This window comes from Saccopteryx leptura, chromosome 1 (genome assembly GCF_036850995.1).
Source record: "Saccopteryx leptura isolate mSacLep1 chromosome 1, mSacLep1_pri_phased_curated, whole genome shotgun sequence".
Lineage (NCBI taxonomy): Eukaryota > Metazoa > Chordata > Mammalia > Chiroptera > Emballonuridae > Saccopteryx > Saccopteryx leptura.
The window spans coordinates 77927454-77952777 of NC_089503.1; the positions used below are offsets into that span (position 1 = coordinate 77927454).

Below are 25324 nucleotides of genomic sequence, written 5' to 3' on the forward strand. Positions count from 1 at the left end.
TTCCCCAAGATAAATTTGGCATGCCAAGTGGTTAGTAGCTTCAGTGAGGACATGGGGACCTGTGTGCTTCTGGTGTGCATGAAAAGCAGGCTAAACCAGCAGACCCCCATACCAGGATGGCGTTTACATGATCATAGCAACCTCAGGAAACCAAGATTCTCAAAACTGGTTGAGGCTACTACCTATGTGAGAAGAACACAGAGGCAGAAATCCTCGCATTGGCGTATGGCTGACTGTCGCGGGCCTTGCTTTGTTTCGGCGTCAAGAAACTCAGACTCAATTGCATGGTGTGTGTTTTTGGATGATCTGATTTCCAAATTTCTTAATTTTCTGGAGCCTTTGTTGGAAAACTTTAACCAAAGATCTCAAAGTAACAAAACATATAACTATTTTTAAAAAATTCTCTGCAACAGGCAGGCTCCAGTACCACTGATCTAAAACAGAGAATTGAGAATATTTGAACATTTTTTTCTGATCATTTACTCTACCTTATTAGACATATTTATTCCATAGTGTGAAAGTCAGCTCTTCCTGTGAGATAAGGAAAAAAAAATCCAAAATGAAGCATCCTTCCATAGGAAACACATGGTTGTATTTATGGACCTTTCTTAGGCTCATCCCCTTTCAGCAGACATTTAATGAATGCCTACCACCTGGGAGTGCAGTTGCTCCTTGGAGGTGAGAATGACTATGGCAGGGTGTCTGCCTTCCTCCAGGAGCTCCTCATTCAGTGCTAGGATTGTGGTTGGAGTAAATGCACATGCATATGTCCTCATGCACGACTGGCTGAAGCGTGGCACTGAGAAGCACACAGTTCTTGGACCAGTGATGGTTAAGGAGCTTCGGGAGGGAGGAGGTTGACCTTAAGCCTTGAAGGCTGGGAGACTTCTACAAGGTGGATCTGCACAGAAGAGGTGTTTTGGATGGAAGGAAGGCCCAAGTCAAAGTGCAGAATTAGAGATGTACAGCATTGTGTTTGGTTAATGTCTTATCTTGGGTCCTTCCGAAAGCAGAATTGGAGTCATTTACCCGAGGATGGCCTAACATTAGTAGTGGGGTGGGAAGGAAAGGAGGTGGGAAGGGAAAGAAATCAGTAAAGGGTGTGTTAGGAAGCTCAGCCCCACTGGGGTGCTCTTCTCAGAGCCAAGGAAGCCCCGTTCACAGCTCTCAGACTGTCATTGGTTGAGGACGGCGTTCAGGGGCATGCGCACTGGCCCTTCCAGCTGGCCATGTACAGCTGCAGAGTGCTTCTGATGCTAGAATAGAAACGCAGGCAGTGATTTCAGTGGTATTTGTAGGTAGAGCTTCAGCATGCAGGGAAGGAAGAGACAAGAATGCTGAGGTACTTCCTTAGATGAGTGGTCCGCACTGAGATAGAGGAGGAAAAGAAACTGAGATAGCGACAACGTATAGAAAGCCATGCAGTATCCTGGGAGTCAATGAGAGTGAGAGTTTCAGTAGGTGGGAAAAGAATATTTTGCTAAAAGGTGAGTAGTAATTGTGCTTTCAAATCCTGAACTAACCAAATATGCATTGACCCAAGAGGTGTAATGGAGAGGCTGGCTCTGCTATTCACTAGTTGTGTGACCTCACGTACCTGCGTTCACCTTTCTGGGCCTCAGGCCCTGTGTGTACAATGGAGCTGTTGTTTCCAATCTCTCCCAGTGCTAAAATGCAATTTATATGGATTCAAAGATGTGGTCTGACTCCTGCCTCACAACTTGTTGTTTATTAAGCTCATAAGCGTATGGCGTGTTAAGCAGAGAAGTAATCTAATTTCACACTTAAATAAAGAGCTAATTCAAATTACTTTGGAAATTAAATGTTCATAGAGTAAATTTGGTGGGGCTAATAAATGAGCTCTCAAGCGTTCCTCCCCACCCCCAACCCATCTTTTGAACCCTCCCCTTCTGTATCTTTCCCCTCTGTCTGCTGGTGTTCTTCCACCTCATCATGGACTCTGGAACTATTTTTATTTAGTGTTGGTTTCTTTTTATCTATGACTGTTTTGGAGCCAGAATTATATCCATTTGCCTCACAGAGAATTTTACGTGGAGCATGTGTTTGAAAGATTAATGTAAGCAGTTGCTTCTGCAACAATTTAATCTTGCTTTCCAGAGTAATGAAAAATGAATAATCAAAAGCAGTAAATCGTGTCTGGAAGATAATAAATACTTCTGAGAGCGTTTTAGCACTGCCTGTGAATTATAGCTGACCCCCAAACCGGGAGGGTGAGTGTGACCAATTGGAACGCCACAGTGGGTGCCGGCCTTTACTGTCGGTCTTCAGCTGCTTGATTCAGTTCATTGCTCCCTATCAGAACCCGGGGAATCTGCTGTCTGTCTCAGTGATTTAGAACTAAAAAGGGCACCTCATGCCAATTAGGAGAGTCCATGTTTAAACCACCATAACAGACTTTGTCTCCTGTCTGTTCACCAAAACATAGACTCAAGTGGTCCTGGGTCAGGATTTGAAATATAAATAGTAACAACCAAATTAATTTTAGATCCAGCCACAATAAATGGGTAAATTCTTAGGGGTGTATTTTATCCAGACTCCCATTAATTTCCTTGCTATGGATGCTGTTTAAATAAATTCTACAAAGATCTCTTAGAAATTTAGTCTTACTTCAAATTACTAACCTACTTGCAGGCACATTCATGTCCCAGGGATTATTTTAGAAATGATGTTTCGAAACTTAGAACATCTCTTCAATCAGGCATTAAGTGAGAATTTGAAGTCCTGAAATAATTTTGTTTGGATACAAAACTTAGGAATTATATTTGTGCACCTGTGGTATTTAGATTGCTATGTGTCATGCCACTAGAAATAAAGAAATACAACAAATACGTTTATACTCTCTTTGTCTTGAAGAAACTGAAAAATTACTTGACAATCATTGACTTAATGCACTTTACAGAGCAGCGGCCAGGCACAGACACCCAAGCTTCCCTGCAAAGCTGACGTTGCTCTGGTACCCAGGGAAGACCTATGTTCACACACTGAACCGAAACGCGGATGCGTCTGCCTTCTCGAATAAAGCTTGACGGGGAATTGTCCCTGGCTTGTATAGTAAAAGGAACCCCAAACCGTACCTTTAAAGAATTGAAGTGTAGGTTTTTCCACGCTACCTATTAGCTGAGATACTTGAGCTGAGGTGCTTGACCTCACTTGAGCCTCAGTATCCTCTAAAATTCAGCTAAAACTTCCCTTTTCTATTAAAAACTGTTTCTAATAATAAATGTAAGGTGTGTGTGTGTGTGTGTGTGTGTAATAAATATATATATATTATGTATCCCTTGAAAACTCTATAGTGATATACAAACAACAATAAGGGGCTATCTGTTGATTGGCCTGCCAAAAGTTGATTACTCTTTTATGTCTGTTTTGATGCTATGATTAACTGTGAACCTAACTATTTAATAGGTTTAGTAGAGGAAATGTTCATGTCTTGTACATTTGCACAAGTTTTTGTTTTTTAAACCTAGAGATGTAAGTTTACCATCTCTTAAAACAGTGAGAAAAACATCAAGTCAGCAAACCAGTCTTTTGAGAAAGGAGAGGCTCTTCCTAGCTTATTGTTTCTAAAAATAGTCTTTCTTAATTTGGCCCAGCTGTTGGGGAGCAAGGATGCATGTCAGTAGCCAAAAGTCCCTGAATGTACTGTATCGTCAGATGCTTGCAGAGCTACTGAGAAAATTTCTGGCATATGTGTTTTGTTTTGGCAACATTGCTTACAGCATGAGTTTTTAAATTTTGTTTTTATAGAATATTCAGGTTCTCCTGGACTCTTTGGAATGGTTGCCAGTGGGTGATTTAAGCCCTTGACTTGGCCCCGAGAGCAGAAGTTGAAAACCAGAGATGAATAGCCATGTGCTCTCTTACACATGAGAATTGTCCAGTTAATATTTCAAGTTGCCAAGGCCAGCCTCGCAGGAAGCATGTCTTTTATTTTTGTTCTGAAACATTATATTTTGAGATATTTCCTGAAGGGCTTTGCAAGAAATCAATCCATTGTATGTGGGAAGATGACTGTTTCTCAATGAGCTCTTTACTTTTAATCACTTGATCCAACGTGTCATGCTATTGCTGGTGGTAGGAGGAGGAGGAGGCGAAGGAGAAAAAGGAGGAATTAGGAAGAGGAGGAGGAAGAAGAGATCATAAAGATGCCCTTCAAATTGTTTATTCCTTTATAATTTGCCAAGCGATTTTAGGTGTTAGTATCTAATTTAACCTGTAAAATGCCCCAGTGAGATAGTTGATATCAAAGGTAAAGAAACGGATATTTTTAGATATTATTTCTTATGTGTCATACAACTTTAAAAAAATGATAGGGCCAGAACCTGACCTTCTGATTCAAAGGCTGACAGATTTTCTACCAAACAATGTATCCCATATTGTATTTATGGCTGTACATGTATAATGTAGAGTTTACCATGTGAGCTAATCTATTCCTAAAAACACTTGAATCTCAGGATGCTGACCAGAGTGAGTGCTATATTGAAATTTGGTAAGTAAATTAAATAAAAATAGCATTATGAGAAAAAAGAATGAAACATAGATAATTGTTAGAATTCATTGGTAGACAGATGGAAATGTCCACCAATTTCCCAAAAAGAAAACTACAGTACTTTAATAATGTTAATGGATACTGCGGGTATAAAGTAATGCAAAATAAGTTTATATTATTTTTTTAGAAGCAGAGAGATTTGTAAGAATGGGTGACTCAGCTTTACAGAGATCAGAAAGAATGCTCAGTACATCTAATTATAGCAGCTGTCAGTGGACAAGTCTCTGACAAAGATATATCAACAGGAAATTAGCAGAAACTGCATAATTGAAATATAACGACTACATCCTTTGAGTGGCATCTGTCTTAGAAAAGATTCTGTCATTGTGATAGAACATAAAATTCAATAGCCACAAACGCTTATGGCTGAATTTCGTGTCCCCACCCCCAAATTCATATGTTGAAGCCCTAACCTCCTGTAATTTCAGAATGTGACTATTTGGAGATATGGTCTTTAAAAATAATTAAGTTAAAACCAGGCCATTAGTATTGACCCTAATTCAATCTGACTGGTGTCTTTATTAAAAGGGGAAATTTAGACACAGTTACATACAGAGGGATGACAGTGTGGTGACATAGGGAGAAGACCAGCCAAGGGCAGAGGCCTCAGAAGAAAGCAACATAAAAAAAATGAAAGCAACTCTGCTGACACTTTGATCTTAGACTTCCCAGCCTCCAGAACTCAATGTGAGAAAGTAAATGTGTGGGTTAAGCCATCCGCAGTCCTATAAAGTAATATAATATTTTAGGTTGGTAGCTCTGAAATCTGGCTGCATTTTAGAATCACTTTAGCTTTTTGTTTCTTTTCAAAAATATCAATGCACAGTGCTCCATCCTGGAGCAGTGGAGTCAGAATTGCTGAGGATGGGGTCTGCATGACTGTGTTTTTTAAAACTGTCCAGGAAATCCTGGTACAATTTAAGTTGAAAACTACTGATATACATTGTCTTCCAGAAGAGTTCCCAATGGTTCCTTTTAAGGAGAGAAGACAAATCTTTTACCCACTGGGTTGTTGGGGCTTGTTATTTACAGAGCCAGGGAAGACATGCTAAGGGACCAGGAATGGTCCAACCTGGCTGATCCTTAGGATTGTCTGAGTATCTATTTAAAAATGCAGGTTCATGGAAATTCTGGTTTGTGAGTCTTTGGAGTTCTGGAGTGGGGCCAGGAGTTTAAAAGGATAAGAAAGTCTGTAAGTGATACTGATGATATATTAGATTCAGAATGTCTTAACGTGTGTGTGTGTGTGTGTGTGTGTGTGTGTGTGTGTGTGTAGGTATAAGTATTGTCTTTAATAAGGAAAGATTACCTATAATTGCACCAACTAGGAGTCTGTTCAAGCTTCTAGTCTGTGATTGTTTCCTGGGGACTTTTCCTTTTATTTTTATTTTTTTTATAGAGCCAGAGAGAGAGAGAGCCAGAGAGAGGGATAGATAGGGACAGATAGGAACAAGAAAGATGAGAAGCATCAATCATTAGTTTTTCGTTGCAACACCTTAGTTGTTCATTGATTGCTTTCTCATATGTGCCTTGACCTTGGGCCTTCAGCAGACCAAGTGACCCCTTGCTCAAACCAGCGACCTTGGGTCCAAGCTGGTGAGCTTTGCTCAAACCAGATGAGCCCGTGCTCCAGCTGGCGACCTCGGGGTCTTGAACCTGGGTCCTCTGCATCCCAGTCCAACACTCTATCCACTGCACCACCACCTGATCAGACAGGACTTTTCCTTTTATTAGACCAATCAGTGATGAGAGTGGTAAAGACACTGGGAGTGATTTTTGCAGGTAGATGTAGAATTTCACAGTTTGGTGTCTTGTAGTGTTGACCTCGGTTTAATGAGTATTTTCTCTTTTCTAAAACCTGCTATTAGGGCAAAAGGTCTGATGCTAAACAAATTATGTCATTAACAATTAAAGTATAAACTGAACTCCTAAATAATTTGTTTGCTAATCATCCCTCCTTATGAATATACAAATCAGCCTCTTTGGGGAATTTACCTGTCCTGTACAGTCATATAGATATCTAACATCTCATTGACTTAAGTCAATGAGATTCTCAGCTAAACAAGATAAGATCAGGTTAGACATAAAGAACTCACAAAGCTCAGCAACAAATAAGCACACAATCCAATTAAAAAATGGGAGAGGACCTGAACAGACACTTCTCCCAAGAGGACATACAAATGGCCAAGAGATACATGAAAAGATGCTCTTCTTCACTAGTTATTCAGGAAATACAAATCAGAACTACAATGAGGTACCACCTCACACCTGTTAGATTGGCTATTATCAATAAGACAGGTGTTGGAGAGGCTATAGAAAAGAGCCCTAATTCACTGCTGGTGGGAATGCAAATTAGTACAACCATTATGGAAGAAAGTATGGTGGTTCCTCAAAAAATTAGGAGTAGAACTACCATATGACCCAGCAAACCCTCCTCTGGGTATATACCCCCAAAACTCAGAAACATTGGTATGTAAAGACACTGCAGCCCCATGTTCATTGCAGTATTATTCACAGTGTCCAAGACATGGAAACAACTGAAGTATCCCTCGATAGAGGATTGGATAAAGATAATATAGTACATATTATACATACAATGGAGTACTACTCAGGCACAATAAATGGCTTAGTGACATTTACGACAACATGGATGGACTTTGAGAACATTATACTAAGAGCAATAAGTAGACCAGAAAAAGCTAAGAACTGTATAATTTCACACATAGGTGGGATATAAAACTGAGACTCATGAACATAGAGAAAGTGCAATGATTACTGGGGAAGGGGAGGTTGAGTAGGGGTTAGAGGAAGAATAGGGGAAAGAGTGTAAAGAGGGACAAATATAAGGTGATAGGAAATGATTTGACTTTGGGTAATGGGCACACAACACAATCAACAGTTCAATGTAATCAACAGTTCAAATGCTGTAGAAATGTTTACCTGAAAGCTTTGTACTCTTATTGATCAATGTCACCCTGTTAAAGTTACTTTTCTAAATGAAATTTTTAAATAAAAAAGATACAAAGATTAGGTTAAACATTTTAAAAAGGCCAATGGAAATTCAGAGTAAATGTCAAAATAATAACTGACATGTCATAAATAAATGCCTATATATTCATAATATTAAAACAGCCCTGTGTAATAAAGCTGATATCCCCATTGTACAGAAGAAAATAATTGAGGCAAGGGCCGAGTTGTCAGGAAACTCATTTAAAATCCTGAGCTAAGAAATAGCAGAGGCAGTTTGATTCCAGAGCCCATGTTCTTAACAGTTATTATTCTCTCCCAATCCTGAACCTATCCGTCAACTCCTCCCTTTCCTCCCTTTCCCCTCTTCTTTTCTCTTTAGGCCTAATTCTAGCAAGCTTGACTTTTAGGTTTCCTAAGCAATTCAGGTTAGAACAGGCTTTCCAATCAAAAAACCAAGGTCAGAAACTATGAAATAGACATTTTTAGGGTGATTGGTCCCTTCACACACTGCTCTTATTTCCACAGTAATTTACTGTGATTTCCTTGAATATCGGAATTTCTGTAGTAATATTCTCATGTATTAAATTGTAAAAATACCCATATGCCCATCACCTGTATATATAACCTCATCTTCATACAAAAACGATTTCATTTTACATACTATCTTCTAGTTTTCAACCTCTTGGTATTTTCCTGTCATTGCAAGTGGAATATCTGCCAATAGTTCTTTGAGTTGATATGTCTGGGTCTGCAGTCATATGTCTTAGCACTTTCAACACTTTCTATCTCTTAATATCATACGGATTGTAGGTTTTGGGGAGTTGACAACTTGGTCTATAACTCACCTAAAGCTTGGCAAACTGCAGGACAAATTAGGTAGCCAATAAATATTGGTTCAGTGTAGCATAATACATACACATATATGTGTACTGGTTACAAGCACAAATTTCAGAGTAAAGGTGACTTGAACTAATTCCCTTGCTGTACTCCCCACTCCCTAAGTCACATTGGGGAAGTTAATTGACCTCTTCTAGTCTCATTTCTTTTCTTTCTTTTTTTTTGCTCTGTAAAGGGAGGACAATAACATCTACTAGTAGTTGGAGATTAAATGACAAATAAAGGTGGGATTATTATTATTTTTTTACAGGGACAGAGAGAGGGATAGATAGGGACAGACAGACAGGAACAGAGAGAGATGAGAATCATCAATCATCAGTTTTTCGTTTAAACCCCTTACTTGTTCATTGATTGCTTTCTCATATGTGCCTTGACCACAGGCCTTCAGCAGACTGAGTAACCCCTTGCTCAAGCCAGCGACCTTGAGTCCAAGCTGGTGAGCTTTTTGCTCAAGGCAGATGAGCCCACACTCAAGCTGGTGACCTTGGGGTCTCGAACCTGGATCCTTCTGCATCCCAGTCCGACACTCTATCCACTGTGCCACTGCCTGGTCAGGCTAAAGGTGGGATTCTTGAAGATGTGCTAATATGACCCATTAAATGCCCAACGGCAGCTAAATAGTATTACAATGGAAATTCTATTTACTCCAATCTGAAATACAGTAATGCACAAAGCAAGGAACACCTGTTCTTATAGGTACAATGAGGATAAGACACAGTGAATTTTCCCTAGTTGTTTTTGGAACTAGATAAAACCCCACTAATTTTGCTGAATCTGGACAAGGATATCCTGTGTATATTTCCAGAACTAGTGTCTTCGTGTAAGCTTGTGCATCTACTGCAGGGAGCCAGGACTAGGAATCGGATGTAGAAACATTTCTGGAAGGAGAAGTGGAAAGAACAGAACCAGAATGGCTGCATTTAGTCAAAGCTAATCCTGTGAACAGTGGGAGGGAGGATGTAGACTGGCCCATCTAGCACACTTAGACCTTAGCAGAGGATAGATGCTGAATAAAGTCTTTCAAACACAGTGACAGGTAGGCAAGATCAAGAATGAGGGAATGAGGTTCACACTGACTTGAAGTTCAAAAGCTCATTCTAGAGCTAGGGGTGATGGCCAGGAAAAGTCACTCTGGGGCCAGATTGCCTGCACTCAGCTGACCGAGGTCAGCCACTCACTAGTTCTGTGAACTTGGACAAGTCTTTTTGCTTTTCTGTGGTGAGTCCCCTTAATTATAAAATGGGGGTAAAAATAGCACTTACCTTCTGGGGTTGTAGACATTGAGGAAATTAATTTATGAAAGTGTTTAGAACAATATATGGCAAAAAGTAAGCATTCAGGAAATGTTAGTTTTCATAATCTGTCTAACCCTGGAGGCTGAATGGTCAAGTTTGCTTTTACTAAGGTTTATTCCCATCTTTTTTTCATGATTGTACCTAGATTTATGTGCTTTTCCATTTCAAAGGTAACTCTTTAAGGTTTCTGGTTTTCTGGGGGCAGGTAAACATATGCATTATGAATTATAAATCCTGAGCCTGTTCTGTTAGTCAAGTCTTGGAAACAGTTACTTTTTGTATTAAGACTTGTTTATCGGCCCTGGCCGGTTGGCTCAGCGGTAGAGCGTCGGCCTGGCGTGCAGGAGTCCCGGGTTCGATTCCCGGCCAGGGCACACAGGAGAAGCGCCCATCTGCTTCTCCACCCCTCCCCCTCTCCTTACTCTCTGTCTCTCTCTTCCCCTCCCGCAGCCGAGGCTCCGTTGGAGCAAAGATGGCCCAGGCGCTGGGGATGGCTCTGTGGCCTCTGCCTCAGGCACTAGAATGGCTCTGGATGCAACAGAGCGACGCCCCAGAGGGGCAGAACATTGCCCCCTGGTGGGCATGCCGGGTGGATCCCGGTCGGTGTATGCAGGAGTCTGTCTGACTGCCTCCCCTTTTCCAGTTTCGGAAAAATGAAAAAAATAAAAAAGACTGTTTATCATCTTTAATAATCTGTAAAATGCAAACTCTACATTCTGATAGGCATGGGCAGTACAGAACACATTTGTAGGCGGAACAAAAACTCTATAAATAGTCCACATATTTCTGAAGTTAGAACATGAATTAGTTTTTAGCAAAGGTGTTTGCTTCGGGTTTAAATAGTGTTTCTTGTTCTCTGTGATAAATTCCTCTAACCACAGCTGGAGCTTTTGGTAAGTCTGGACTCCCTCCCATGTTCATTAATTTATTGTCCTGTTGCCTGCTGAAAGTGTGCTAGGAAAACAGGCCTCTGCTTTCACGCTTCCTTCTCTCACTCCTTTGCATACAGAGTCTCAGGGATTTCACTTGTCACTAAGCCCAGTTTAGAGCCACTGATCTCTGAATTCTGCTAAGATTTTCATGCTGTTAGGACAAAATGTACTACAAGGCTCCCAGATGTTGCTAACCAGGTAGTTCCCAAGGGCAGCACATGGCTGCTCAGGTGCCAGCCTCTGACTTGTGTTTGGAGACACACGTGGCCAGCTGGCGCCTTGGCACTGGACCAACTTGGGTCAACAATTCGCAGGGGGTGCGCGATTCTGACTTAGTGAAATCTTGCACTGTACTTGGCTCAATGCTAGGGGGCTTCAGATAAATCTTCATTCACTCCTCACATCATCCTGAATCTCAATTTTGCAGACATTTGGAAGTGCCTGAGGAGATCATTCCTCTCAGCCTGAATTCTGAACAGTTTGAGAAATAAACTGCTCACAAAAATTAGGGAATCAGGGAACTTGCTCCAGTACTTTCAGCCTTTTGTACAGTGCATTTTCACCAATGAAATAAAAGTTGGTTTTGCATCTCATTTGCATAATTGGACAACATTCTTTGACTTGTCGTTTGCTTTTCTTTTGTTCTTGTTTAATAAAAAAATAAATAAATGCTTCTTTTTTATCGCTTCATATTCATTTAGAAATATCCCCTAATTTTTGTGAGCAGTATAAAGCAAAGGAGCAACGAGGGAGGCCAAAAATCATCTTTATTGTGGAGATGCTAAGTTGGCAGCTGTAGGTTGTTGTCCTAGCCAGAGGAGTCTGCAAAGACTGAATCCTGGAATGAGGCAGATGTGCACACCAGTTACAACAGCAGTGGAAGCTTCCTTACCTAGAACCTGGACCCCAGCAGCATCTGAGCCCTGGGAGGGAGAAGTATAGAGCTGAGTGGAGTGTGCCTCATTATTCTTCCCAAATGTCCTAAACCAACGGGCCTCCCTCCTAGCGATGACTGGAATGAGTCAAGTCTTGGAGAGAGGCCAGAAGTTTGTTTAGGGAAAATATGTCCTCATGAAAGGAGTGTAGGGTCAAGTTCAGATGAGGAAATAGAGGCACAGAGAAACAACTCGCAGAAGTCTTCAACAGCTCCTTGGCAGTGGAGCTGAAATTTGAATACAGTCTTTTTCCACTCTTCCATCTTAGGCTGAGTTTGAGCTTTTCTCCAAATGGAAAAATTGGAATTTTGACGTAGGAAAGAACTGTGGAAGATCATTCATCCTCTGGGATCCAGAACAAGATTTTACATAAACTCCCCAAGAAGGATATGCAGGTATTTTCTCCCGTAGGTTTGCTAACTCTGAGCTTTTGCTGTTAACAAGCTGTTAAAAGTTCTAGAGACCTTATCTTTCACAATATAGATCACTACTTTTTGGTCAAGTTATCCTGGCTACTGACCTTTTCCTCTCACATTGACTCGGACCTGGTACATGAAAGCCACACCTGAGGAACCTGCTTTCAGACCACAGGCTGGAACCAGCTTCCTTACCCGTGTCTTGTTTTGTCCTGCCCATCTGCAATCACCCCCTTAGCCAGAGGGGAAGGCTGCCCAGTACCGATAGACTATGACCACCATCTCGACCCCACCTGCCTGGCCTGATGTTCTCAGCATTGGCAGGCCAGCTGAGAGCCCGTTATCTGTCTCACGGCCTTGTTTTTTAAAACAATCCCCCTCTTTAAAAAAGTGATTATTCTGATTTTTAATATTTACAATTTTTAATTGCAGTTTTTTAGCTTTCACCATTGGATGAGGTGACCCTGCTATCAAACTGTATTCATGTTCAGAGCTTGGCTTCCTTGTGGCTGTGTATATGGAGGGATTTATGGGCACATTTCCCACTCGGAGGCTTCCTGGAAGATCCTTATGAATGAGCTAGATAAAGAGCCTGAGGGAGACACAGCATCACAGTGTCTGGTTCCCACAAGACCTATGAACCACACAGGGCTGGAACTAATTAGTAGCAGCAAGATTTGGGAAGTAGGAGGAGAAAGGTAAATCTTGTACCAAGAGTTAGACACAGGAATTTAGAATTGTATCTCCTTTGGGTGAGTGAGAAGTTATATTTCAGAAGCCATGAAATCCCGAAGTCTACTTACTTTTCTATAGTGATTTTAGGAGCAGAACTATCCTTTGCCTTTGTGGCTATAATAAACTGATAATTTGTTCATTTTATAGGTTGTGTTCTCTTGAAATATTAACAGGATAGAGTGGCATTGTTTTGAAACTAGTTTTCCCATTTGGTCAATTTTAGTTGAAAATACTGAAATTCTGTACACTTGGGCTTCCAGACTTGGGCTCTACAAGAAATCAAGAAACTTAAAAATAAATATTGATCCTTGCTGGTCAGTCTCTTAATATATCCTGGAGATACTTTTCCTTGAAACAGTAGAACAGATTTTATTTAAAATTATTCAGCTTGCCCTGTGCTGGCGCAGTGGATGGAGAGTTGACCTGGATGCTGAGGTCACCGGTTGGAAACCCTGGGCTTGCCCAGCCAAGGCATGTACGAGAAACAACGACTACGAGTTGATGCTTCCTGCTTCTCCCCCCACTCCTTTTTTTTGCTCTCTCTAATATCAATGAATAAAATCCTTAAAAAAAGTTTTAAAAAAAGATAAAATTATTCAAAGCACTTTTTTATTTACTGGGTTTTTTTCCCCTGTTCTTGTCATGGCTGAAACCTCAACGTGTAAGCAGGAAGGTTTAAGTGGTTTTGCAGAGTGACTTTACAAGCGCTTACCCATCTGAAGGGAACTGGAGCTTTGAGATACCCCAGACAGAGAATTGCCCTTCCCTCTTATGTAGAAGAAGCCTTTGCTATTTACGGCCAGGTCAAATGGCGGCCACTGCAGGGGAGCTTGTCCTAAGCAGTTTAATTCCGGTTGTGAAGCTGGTGAACCTGCAGCACAGCTCCATGAATAAGGTTGTAACCAGCCTTCCATAACAAGTCCTGTCTGATTCCCTTGAGTTTGCGTTATTCTTTGGACTGTCAAACGGGCACCTTTAGATGCTTCTATGACCTTGAAAATTAGAATAATTAAGTTTCCTCTGGCACAGTGGGACTTGATATGCGTAATTAACAGCAGCCTTCATTCCCTGAAGACCGAATTTATGAAAGATATTAAAGGAAGAAAGAAGCAAACCTTTTGAATGAGGGGAAATGAATATTAGTTATGTGAGCATGGCAGGTTTTGGATGCTCCTTATCATACATGCGTATATAGATATTTTTCTGAACTTTAATGTTGCATTTACCCTTTATTTTTCTTGGTAGCATCAGCCACATGAAAGAGAGGAAAGTGAATACTTGGCATCTGAATTAATCAACAAAGATGAGAACTGAAAAACTCCTTTATGAGAAACATAAAAGTTAGTTTCAGGATACATTAACTTTGCTAGAAAAGAAAACAACAACTTCAGACCACAATATTGTGCGTTTTTATTATATGTTTCTAAACTGTGACAGTACTTAGCATATGTTGGTCACAAGTAGATGCCTAAAATATTGTGCAACATATAATTTTGTGTGCATGTCTTTGAACACTTCTCTAAACATCTTTGATTCTTTATAGCACTTCTTTTGTCTGAAATGTTTGTTAAGTGCACATAGATAAATAGGCTGATAAGACAGATAACAGAGAGAGAAAGAGAGAGAGGAAAAAAGGGAGGGGGATAAATGAGAACAGTTCCTTAAGAATTAATTTGGTCTATTGATTGCTCTGAGTATGGGTATATGCTTTCAGCCAATGGGAGTTTGAAGAGCAGTAAGTAGATACACGCTCAACAAATGAATGTTAGCATTCCATCTGTAAATGCTCTTTTGCTGTCAAATTTTCATCATGGTGTGTTTGTCCTCTGGACTCATTTTGGCATTTAATTCATGTTCTTGGAATTATTGCCATAAAATATGCAAGTGATAGTATCTGATTGTCCACAAAGGTAAAGCAAGAGTATCATTCTAGCTATAAAAATATGGATTTTACAGTGACTTCAAATGGATACCTTCAAGAAAATGATTCAGACATCTAGTAGGAGAGACCAACAGAGCATTAGAAATTAGTGGAAGTCCTTTGTTACTGTGAAGAGCATTAAAAACATCTTTGCCACTGAGGAGGGGTTGATCAATAACTTAGTTGGTAAGAAATATGGCGGAGAAGAGATTTTCTGGAAAGCTCAGAGGATTGCCAGAGTTATTTGATGGGAACACACACATAGGGTTGGTGCTTGAATGAACTGAATACAGCGATCCTGTTAGTATTAAGTGGAACAAGCACACATTCCTTTTTTGATAGAAATCACTAAAAAGAGGGCCATGGAATTAAATGCGTTACAAACATCCAGCATGACAATTGTACATGGATCTGTCTTTTTGTTCTTGGTCTCTACTAACAATCACTCGCATTATTGCCGATTATTAGCTCCTTTTCCATAATAAGCCAGTATTGACAGACTCTTAGTGTTAAGAAGTTAACCAAAAGATGTTTTGGGGGCCTGGATTCAGTGAATGGTTTTGATATGAAAAATTATTGCTCAAATGCTGCTTTCATACTGTTCATTAATAAAGCTGAATGCTATAAGTTACAGTAAATAAATATTCATTTTGTATTATTACACATTATGTGGTCTGTATTTTAGGTCGGGCTGAATGGGCTTTACCTCTTTCTTAGGGTCTTTGTATTGTGCTAGTCACACTCCAAAATCTCTGGTCCCAAGCAGAAGACATTTTTTGGTATCTCTTCATATGTCAAATGAAGACTAGAGCTATAGCCCTGGCCAGGTAGCTCTGTTGGTTAGGGCATCATCCTATATGCCAAGGTTGCTGGTTCAATCCTCTGGCAGAGCACATACAAGAATCAACCAATAGTGCGTAAATAAGTGGAATAACATATTTCTCTATTTCCTTTTTTTCTCTCTAAAATTAATTTAAAATAATTAAAAAGATGAGTTATTTTCCAAAAATTTTGGGGAAAAAATTTAGTTCCATAAAGTTCTCAAAAAAAAAAAAAGAAAAAGAAAAAGAAAAAGAAAAAGAAATACAACTAATGTGTGATCAAATGAATCTGAGGAACATTTGCCACATACCAGATTCCAAATAGAGTAGTATTATAAGAAGTCCTGGACTAAAAATCTTACTTTATTTAAACTCAAGCTTTAACAAACTGTATTCAACGTGATAAGAACTATTCCAACTAGCTAACATTTATTGAGGAACCCTATTGTCCTGGGCATTATTTTATTGCCTACCCTGTTATTGTTTTAATATAATACCTATTAACTGCCTAGGTGACATGTGAAACCCTCAAATAAATAGTCACCTAAGGAAAACAAGATGATGTACATCCATGTATATGTGGATCTCATAGACTAGGTCAGCAATGTCCAATAGAAATCTTGCCAACCACATATGTAATTTTAAATGTTCTAGTAGAAAGGGCAAGAAAAAAGTAAAAATAATTTTAATAATAATATTTTATTAACCCACTACGTCCAAACAATAAAAGTTAATAAGGTAATTTACATTTTTTCCTCCTTAATGCTTCAAAATCCTGGGCATCTTTTTTACTTGTGACACAACTCAATTCAGACTAGCTTTATTTGAAGAACTCAGTAGCCGCATATGTTTCGTGGGCTATTATTCTGGAAACCTCATTTTACCTTGTCAGGATAAAATTTAATTTAACTTAGGGTAGTTTTTTTTGTTTGTTTGTTTTGTTTTACACAAGGGAGAGGGATAGAGAGACAGAAAAAGAGAGAGATGCGAAGCATCAATTCTTTGTTGTAGCACCTTAATTATTCACTGATTGCTTTGTCATATGTGCCTTGACTGAGGGGCTACATCTGAGCCAGAGACACCTTGCTTCAAGACAGCAACCTTAGCCTCAAGCTATCAACCACGGGGGTCATGTTTATGATCCCATGCTCAAGCCAGTGACCTCATGCTCAAGTTGGTGAGCCGCGCTCAAGCCGAATGGCCCACGCTCTAGCCGGTGACCTTGGGATTTTGAACCTGAGTCCCCCGCATCCCAGTCCGACGCTCTATCTACTGTGCTATTGCCTGGTCAGGCTAGGGGAGTTCTTGAGTTGACTTTTGATAACCTTGAAACCCTGATAGGCATGTGGATGCAGTAGAAGAAAGGTTTTGAGATTTATTAGAACATTGAACTGGTCTTTGAGGGCCAGACAAATTTCAAATGCAGTGTAAGTAAATTAGATAAGTGTGCATGTGTTGATTAGGAAATAGAATATAATAGTAACATGTAACATCTCCGTTGTGTTTCCATGTACCAAGCCCTATTTAATATGCATCATCTTTCATCCTTAAAATTCCATGAATTGCTTCATTATATAGATGAGGAAAAGAAGTCTTAGGCAGTATAGAAAAATTTGGCTAAGTTTCCACAGTTGTCAGTTCTGTTTAATGCCAGAGCCCATGCTATTATAGAACATTGGATTCCCATGTGCTTTCTCTCCATCAGCAAATCCTCAACCTTCTGGGATCAACACTGGGCGCAGGCAGGGTGGTGTGGCTATAGTAGAACCACGCAGGTAAATATGTCCTCCAGGGGAAGGTCTCTGAATATCTTTGACACCTAGTGTTCAAATACTATCTTCACTTCAGTTAATGTGAAGATTGTAATATTTCTGTTTTAGAACTTGGGGGATAGTTTAAATATAGTCCTGGAGAGTCAAGATTATGCTCTGGGTATAGCTTCAATTTATCTGCACCTTGCAATTTCAACATGATGAGTCTCTCTATTCCCAGAAATTGTGGCTCTGACAAGCTCCTGTTGCAGTCACTTCATTAATCTTACTCTACCAGGACACCTGTTCACTACTGTGCTGTGTCGCCTGATATCATATGGTAATTATGTTGTTAATTCATGGGCTGATGTTTTCCAGGCTAAAGCATGGCTTCCTGTAGGTAGTGATCTGGGAAATCAAATCAAGGAGGCAAGGAAAACATTGACAGTTGTCTGCTTCTCTAGTAGCTTGGGTATATGATATAATTTTGGGTGGAAAGAATGCCATTTGATGAATATAATCTTTTTCATTGGACCATTACTGAGCAGAACTTCTGTTAATTGAAGGGTGGGATAAAACATGAACTCTTAGTAAGACTTCATTAGACTTAAGTCTCCACTCCTTACTTGAGATCTTTATGTTACTTAACCTCTCAGAGCCCTCACCTACATGATGGAATAATAATAGAGCCTACATTATATGACACAAACTCTTTGCCCAATAAACAGACACTCAATATGTTAACTTCTTTAGCAACTATGTATAGACAGTGTTAACTTAGCAATATGGAAAAGCTTCTTGAAAATAGTACTCTTGTTAGCTTTGAGTAATGTGAGTAAACAAGTAGAAATGAGATAGAAGGATGTTACAGATGGGGGAGCAAGCTGCATGTGTGGTCTGATAGAGTTTGGATCCTTGAGCTCTGAGAATCTGCAAATGAGATTTTTTACATTCTGTTCTATGTAATGTGATTTAAGAAGCACTTGGGCAAGAATCTTGGCTTTATTATTTCTTAACTGAGTGACCCTGGGCAAACTACTCAACTATGTGGTTTCCTTTTTTTTTTTTTTTTTTTTTTTGTATTTTTCTGAAGCTGGAAATGGGGAGAGACAGTCAGACAGACTCCCGCATGTGCCCGACCAGGATCCACCCGGCACGCCCACCAGGGGGCGACGCTCTGCCCACCAGGGGGCGATGCTCTGCCCCTCTGGGGCGTAACTCTGTTGCGACCAGAGCCACTCTAGCGCCTGGGGCAGAGGCCAAGGAGCCATCCCCAGTGCCCGGGCCATCTTTGCTCCAATGGAGCCTCGCTGTGGGAGGGGAAGAGAGAGACAGAGAGGAAGGAGAGGGGGAGGGGTGGAGAAGCAGATGGGTGCCTCTCCTGTGCGCCCTGGCCGGTAATCGAACCCGGGACTTCTGCACATCAGGCCGACGCTCTACCACTGAGCCAACGGCCCAGGGCCTCTGGTTTCTTCATCTATAGAGGTGCAGATAATAGTAGTACCTACTTCATAGGGTCACAGTGAGAATTAAATAAGTAAAACATATCAAGCACTTAAAACAGTGGCTGGCTCATGGTAAATACTCAGGAGCAATTAGCTCTTGTTTACAATAATATTATTTCTGGAGATTATAGGTTCCTTGGGGAGGCAGACTTTGCACATGAAACAAGTAACCTATGATTCATTGCCACATGTGTGGTATAACCTGTAGTTAACAGGAATTTCCAATCTGTTCATCCACAAGTACCTGCTTAACATTCTCTACTCTAATGACTTAAAAAATAAAGCAAAACAACAACACAAAAAATTTTACATATTTTTTCTTGTTGTAAAAGTAATGAATGAACATTGTAGACAAATTATAAAATAAAGATAAGCAAAGTTGGGAGTGAATGAAAGCTATAATCATACCACTCAGAAATAAATATGATCAATACCTTAATGAATATAACTTCTCCTATTTGTTATTATTATGCATATATAAGTGTTCTAAAAATAGAACCATACTACCCATATTGTTTGCAACCTATTTTTTTTACTTAATCGTGAATATTTTTATTCATTAATAAATGTTTCTCAGCAACAATTTTTAATGACTAAGTACTACTCTGTTGTATGATTGTGCTCTAATTCATTCAGCCAGTCCCCACTGCTGGACATTTCTGAGCTTCTGTTGTATGTGTGTGCATGTCATGGCAAACATCACTGTGATGAGACTACCTTTTACTGAAAAATGGTGTGTGTCCTGCATAGGTGTTTTGTCTGATCTTAACTCCTGAGTAAAGAGGATAGTCATGGTCTGTAGCTAGGAGGTAAGGGTGGAGGGGGAACTGTTTCCTATTTCCTGGCAGAGAAAGACAGAAGAGTAAGGCAATCCCAGGCAAATCTCAGAGTGGAGGGAAAATGGATTATAATTAAAATATAAGAGAGGGCCCTGGCAGGTTGGCTCAGTGAAAAGAGCATCAGCCCGGTGTGTTGACGTTCCGGGTTTGATCCTGGTCAGGGCACACATGAGAAACAACCAGCTGCTTCTCTTCCCTCCACTCCCCTTCTTTCTCTCTTCCCCTCTTGCAGCCAGTGGCTCAATTGGTTCAAGCATTGGCCCCAGGCACTGAGGATAGCTCAGTTGGTTCGAACATTGGCCTCAGACGGTGGTTGCCAGGTGAATTCCAGTCGGGGAGCATGTGGGAGTCTGTGTCTCTGTCTTCCCTCCTGTCACTTAACAACAACAGATATAAGAGAGGACAGACAAGGCAAGCAAAGCTGAGTGCATGGGTCAGAGGAAGGCAAAGAAGAACCTTCGTTAACAGGTGAGGTCTTCTCTGCAGTGCTGGTCCCCTAAGCCCATTTCCCTTTGGTTCCATGAACCTCTGTCCTAAGAGGTCAGAGAAGGGCCTAAAGCTCTGTGAGTTAGGCTAGGTAGAAACCTTGAAACAGATGTTTTGGATAATAAATACAAATAAACAGGTCAAGAGGATACTCAAGCATGCTTCAGATGGGAGATACCTCATGTGGCCTGGTGAGGCTTGCTCCCATGGGCTCTGAGAGGCTAGCTGTAATGTTTCGTGGCTGGGATCACTCTGGGGAGCCTATGCTAGCTGCCTGTGAGCTGCTTTGCAGAAAGAACCCTGTCCCACTTTGGTTGCCCAGAAAAAGGGGGAAGAAATGCTAATCAATGAAATCAGTGGATAGACTGACCTTAAAAATCCATTGAAAATTACTTACCCAAATCAATCTAATACAGGTTTAAGATTACATTTAATATAATTACACATTAAAATAAACAAATTGGAATATCTTACACCACTGGATCAAAATTAAGCCGGCAGTCTACCTGTCTCTCGCCTGGCCAATGGCTGAGAGAAAGCACCACATTTCTCTTTAAAGCCTGCTATGCATGACCAGACAAAAATCTCTAGTTTTCTCCCAAGATATCATTTATTTTGGGATTGTTTCTGGGTTTTTTTTTTCCTTTTATATAAAACAGTGCTATGATGAGACCATAGTATGCCAGCTTGGTTCCTTTAAGTATTTTAACTAATGGAATTCTACTGTATTTTGTCCTGGGGACTTAAAGCAGTGAGTAGCACCATACAGGCCTACCTGATGAATAATAAATAACATCATGTCCATTAACCTATATTTGGAAGCAGCACTTCCCTGGCTTCTTGCGGGTTTTGACATTTACTCGTACTCTTTTCCCCTGTGTATGTAGGTTAGATAGCTCCACTTGCCACAGAATCATTTTCTTTACGTTTCCAGGACCGGTAGCACATACTTTTCTCCACCACTTGCTCAGTAGGGAAAAGGGTTCGTGTGACAGTGAGAGCCAGCTTGTTCTCTGTCATTTGCCATGACACTGAGAAGCCCAGTGCTCTTACCTGCACCCCCTTATTTCTGCCATTCCCTCCTGGGCCATAGCAGTCACCTTCCTTTCTGTCCTTTCCTGGCTCAGTTTCCAAAATGGTGTGGGCCATTGTGACTGTGATTTTCAGGATATATATGACCTTTTTATTGGCTTCTCCAGAGATGTTTTACATGGTGGGTTTATGGTGTGTGATATGCCAGCGAGAGAAATGAGAAGAAGCAGCAGCACTTTGCATGGCGTTGGGTCTGAGCAGGCTGGGAGGCGGAGCCGGTATCAGCTCCACAGAGAACACTGGAGTCCTTGCGGTGGGTCCGTCAATGCTTAGCCCATTGCCTTCATTCAACAGAATTCATCAGCCAACACTGCATGTGCCCTCCAGGGGCCAAGCACAGGCACTTGATAACTTGCTAAACTGGATTTTAGGCGCATTTGCAGCTATTTACCATACAAGCAATCCCTGGGTTACAATGAGCTAGGTTCTGTAGGTTTGTTCTTAAGCTGAATTTGTATGTAAGGTGGAACGGGTCTATTTACCTATTAAATGCAACTTAGATGTTTGTCTTAACATATTGTTTATTTTTTCCTTTCTATGCATAAAAATATCTAAACATTTTTGAAGCTACAGAACCTATCTTGTTTGTAACCCGGGAATTATGTGTAATATGAGACTTTGTGTGGGTCATGGCAGGGCACGATGTGGTGTGTAGAGAGTATTGTAGTGAGTGGGACCCTGAAACTATGTCAATACAATAAATTAAAAATAGAAATTTAAAAAAAAGTTGATTATATATCTCTGTCAAAAAGGCTTTGAATTGCAGACAGCCTTGTGTTACAATCTTGCGAACTTTACAGCAGCATGGTCTTCTGAGAGGTGTGGGACCACCTGTCCGTTAGCAGTAGGATGACCATTAGAGCACAGCTCAGGAAGGTTAAGTGCCTGAAGGAGGTGGCATTGGTGTGTGTGAGTGCAGTAGTATGAATCAGCTTTCACAGCCCATGGCTTCAGGCTCAGGGGAGGGTTTGGTGTATCCACTCACCTTTAGGGTGTTCCACTTCACTCTGAAAGCTGCTACTGTGGTGCTCTGGAGGCAAAAGAGAATGAATGACAGAAGGTGAAGGAGCAGCTTTCTGAGCCTGGTTCTGCTCCTTGCTGGCTTGGCAGCACGGGTGAATCTCAGAGCGGCTCTCTCTGAGCGGCAGAGTTCTCTTCCATATTACTGTCCTAATACTCCATGTGTCCTACCTTCTGGGCTGTTGTCACATTCCATTACGTTCCTTGAAACTCTAACTTTACTTCTGTGCCTGGAGCCGAGGAGGTGGACAGAGTACTTGATGATAGAATGAATGTGAAGAGCTATATAGATAATTTTGGTCAAACCTTTCCCAGTCCAAGCAGGGGTGGGGGCATCTCATTCACTTCCTGCTCATCTGGAGGTACAGGGATTGGCTTACTTGCTTAATAAGGGGAACAGCCACGAAGGGTTTGATGTCACTAGGCATCTAGCTGGCCAAACATCAAACCCACATTTCCTCGGGGACCGAGAAAGGGAATCCAACTGTTGGAGGAAATGAAGCGTTCTTGCCATTGCTTCAAATGCTCGTTGATCTAACTTTGCCTGCCTTGTCTGCATGCCTGGAGCTCTTTCAAAATGTCATATCCAGCAGCAGGAGCTGTAGTTAGTGCAGGGGAAAGAAAAAAAATATGTTTTCCTTTGTTTTGTCTTTAGTCCAGTGTTTCTTGCTGCCAGAGACCTATTTATTAGCCAGCTTTAAAAAATGGCTGTTCTCTGTCTTCTTTTTACCTCCAATGATGCCGTCGTTCAATGTTTGGGCACAACTTAATTTTAGTAATACTCTGTGAAGTGAGTCTTGGGAAATGGATTTTGTATCTCTTTCAGAGGTAAGAGGAAGGGAGGCATACATACTGAGTCCACATATGAAAGGGAGGGTAGATAATTAAGCTCTTGTCTGGTCTCTGGCAGCTTGTTGTTGTGTTTTTATTTTCTGGTAAATGAGTGATGTTTTCCAGAGGGAGGTGCCGTTTGGGAAATCAGATCTCTGCTGAAGCATAGCGGCGATCCCTGCATTGTCATGTTCTGCGCAGGTCCAGCTCGAAACCACAGGCACGGAGCAGGGCTGGACTAATTACGCAGCTGTCAGAATCACGCAAATGAATGGACTGGGAGTGCTGCTTTCTTATCTGTGACAGTGAGTGTTGGTTGGATTTCACTTATTCAAGAGTGGTATATTTATAGGCAAGAGAGCATTTGTATGAAAATTGAAAACTTTCTAAAAAGAGTATTAGAAAGTAGATGTCCTTGCTTGTGGCACAGTGATAGAGAGCTTGCTACCAGCCCAAAGCCACCATTGCTTATAGAACAAATAGATGAAACTTAGACTCATGCAGCAAGGCAGTGACCTTTATACTCTCAAAGACATGCTCAGTTGCACGCAAAACACCTGTACCCAGTGTCTCTACTCTCATTAGATCTATGCTATGGATGTCCTATAGCTAAAGTATAATTATGTTGTAGACATAAAAGAGGAAGCTTAATGTTACAGGATCATTCTCTATCAGTGGGTGGAGACTCCTCTCGAGATGCACCATACACCACTGCCCTACAGATGAGTTGTGAAATCATCCAGAAACCAAATAGGAGGTCCTCTCTGTTTTGAGCGATATGAAGCAGGGGGATATTGAAGGGGTGTGCCATGCCTAACCATATTGGAACCTAGGTCTTGAGGAAAAATCAGCATGCCGATTCTGTCTTTATTTAACATGTTCATTATTTTGTGAATTATGGATTGCATTAATTTTATATATTTTAAAATGTTGCATTAGGATTTTATCTCTCTAGATTGTGGAGAACTTGCATGTGAGACAGGCACCTCACTTGTCTCATCCTAGTCCTAGAATGTGCTTTGCATTTGTCTTTGAGATAAGAGGTAGGAAACCGGAGTGCTTCTCGTGGCGTCCATGCTGCCCCCTCCTCCCCACTCTGCCTGGTTATGTGGTACTAACTGAACCAGACATAGTTGCCACAATCATTGAGCTGATGGTCTGGAAGTAATGACAGACAAAATCAGATGAAAAACACTTACAAAATCAGTGTAGACACATTATTAAAAATTAGGACAAACAGATTTTTTTTTTTTTTTTTTTACAAAATGCAAAGCACCTTGTTAAAAAAGAACATTGTGCTTTTGAAAGAAAATAGGGCCCTGGCCGGTTGGCTCAGCGGTAGAGCGTCGGCCTAGCGTGTGGAGGACCCGGGTTCGATTCCCGGCCAGGGCACATAGGAGAAGCGCCCATTTGCTTCTCCACCCCTCCGCCGCGCCTTCCTCTCTGTCTCTCTCTTCCCCTCCCGCAGCCGAGGCTCCATTGGAGCAAAGATGGCCCGGGCGCTGGGGATGGCTCTGTGGCCTCTGCCTCAGGCGCTAGAGTGGCTCTGGTCGCAATATGGCGACGCCCAGGATGGGCAGAGCATCGCCCCCTGGTGGGCAGAGCGTCGCCCCATGGTGGGCGTGCCGGGTGGATCCCGGTCGGGCGCATGCGGGAGTCTGTCTGTCTCTCCCTGTTTCCAGCTTCAGAAAAATGAAAAAAAAAAAAAGAAAAAAAAAAAAAAAAAAAAAAAGAAAATAGGAGGTGTGGTGATGGAGAACCTGCCTCAGAGCAGTCAGTCGTAGCCACATGCAGAGCCTACACTCACGCTGACACCGGATGAGAAGTGTTGGGCCACAGGAGCGATGGGGAGAGGACTTGATGCAGATATGAAGAGCCAAAGTCAGAAAGAAAAGGTTGTCTGTTTCAGCAATGGAGTGACTAATGGGGCAGGGAGGTGGTGAAGGAGGGAAGGTACAAGAGAGGGGCTGGCATGGGAGGCAGGGGCCAGAATAGGGAGGCCCCTGAAGGTTAAGGTCAGAGGCCAAAATAGGATGGAGTTTAGAAGTAATCTGTTCTGAGAAACTTTCTCTCTCCCTCTCGTCCACCATGTTGCACCCCCAGCTTCTTCCCTCATTCTGTAGGAAATGCTTGTCTCTAGTTTTGGAGTCTGAAAATGCCACAAGGATAAGGACTGTGTCCTGCATGTTCATTGGTATTCCTTGGGTCTAGCATGGGGCTCAATAAATACTGTGAAATAAACTAATCTTTAGTGTCCAAGAAGATGTGCTGGTAGCAGAAACCAACCTGGCTGAGGAAAAGGCAGGGA

The 25324-nt window shown here is 41.3% G+C and overlaps 1 protein-coding gene and 1 non-coding gene across 2 annotated transcripts in view; one reads left to right on the top strand and one right to left on the bottom strand.

The window, feature by feature from the left end:
* The window catches only part of FAT3 (FAT atypical cadherin 3), a 700951-nt gene that overhangs the window by 219083 nt on the left and 456544 nt on the right, over nucleotides 1–25324 (top strand). The window lies entirely within an intron of this gene.
* TRNAI-GAU (transfer RNA isoleucine (anticodon GAU)) lies at nucleotides 18630–18705 on the bottom strand. The gene has a single exon. It is a non-coding gene; the product is annotated as a tRNA-Ile (tRNA).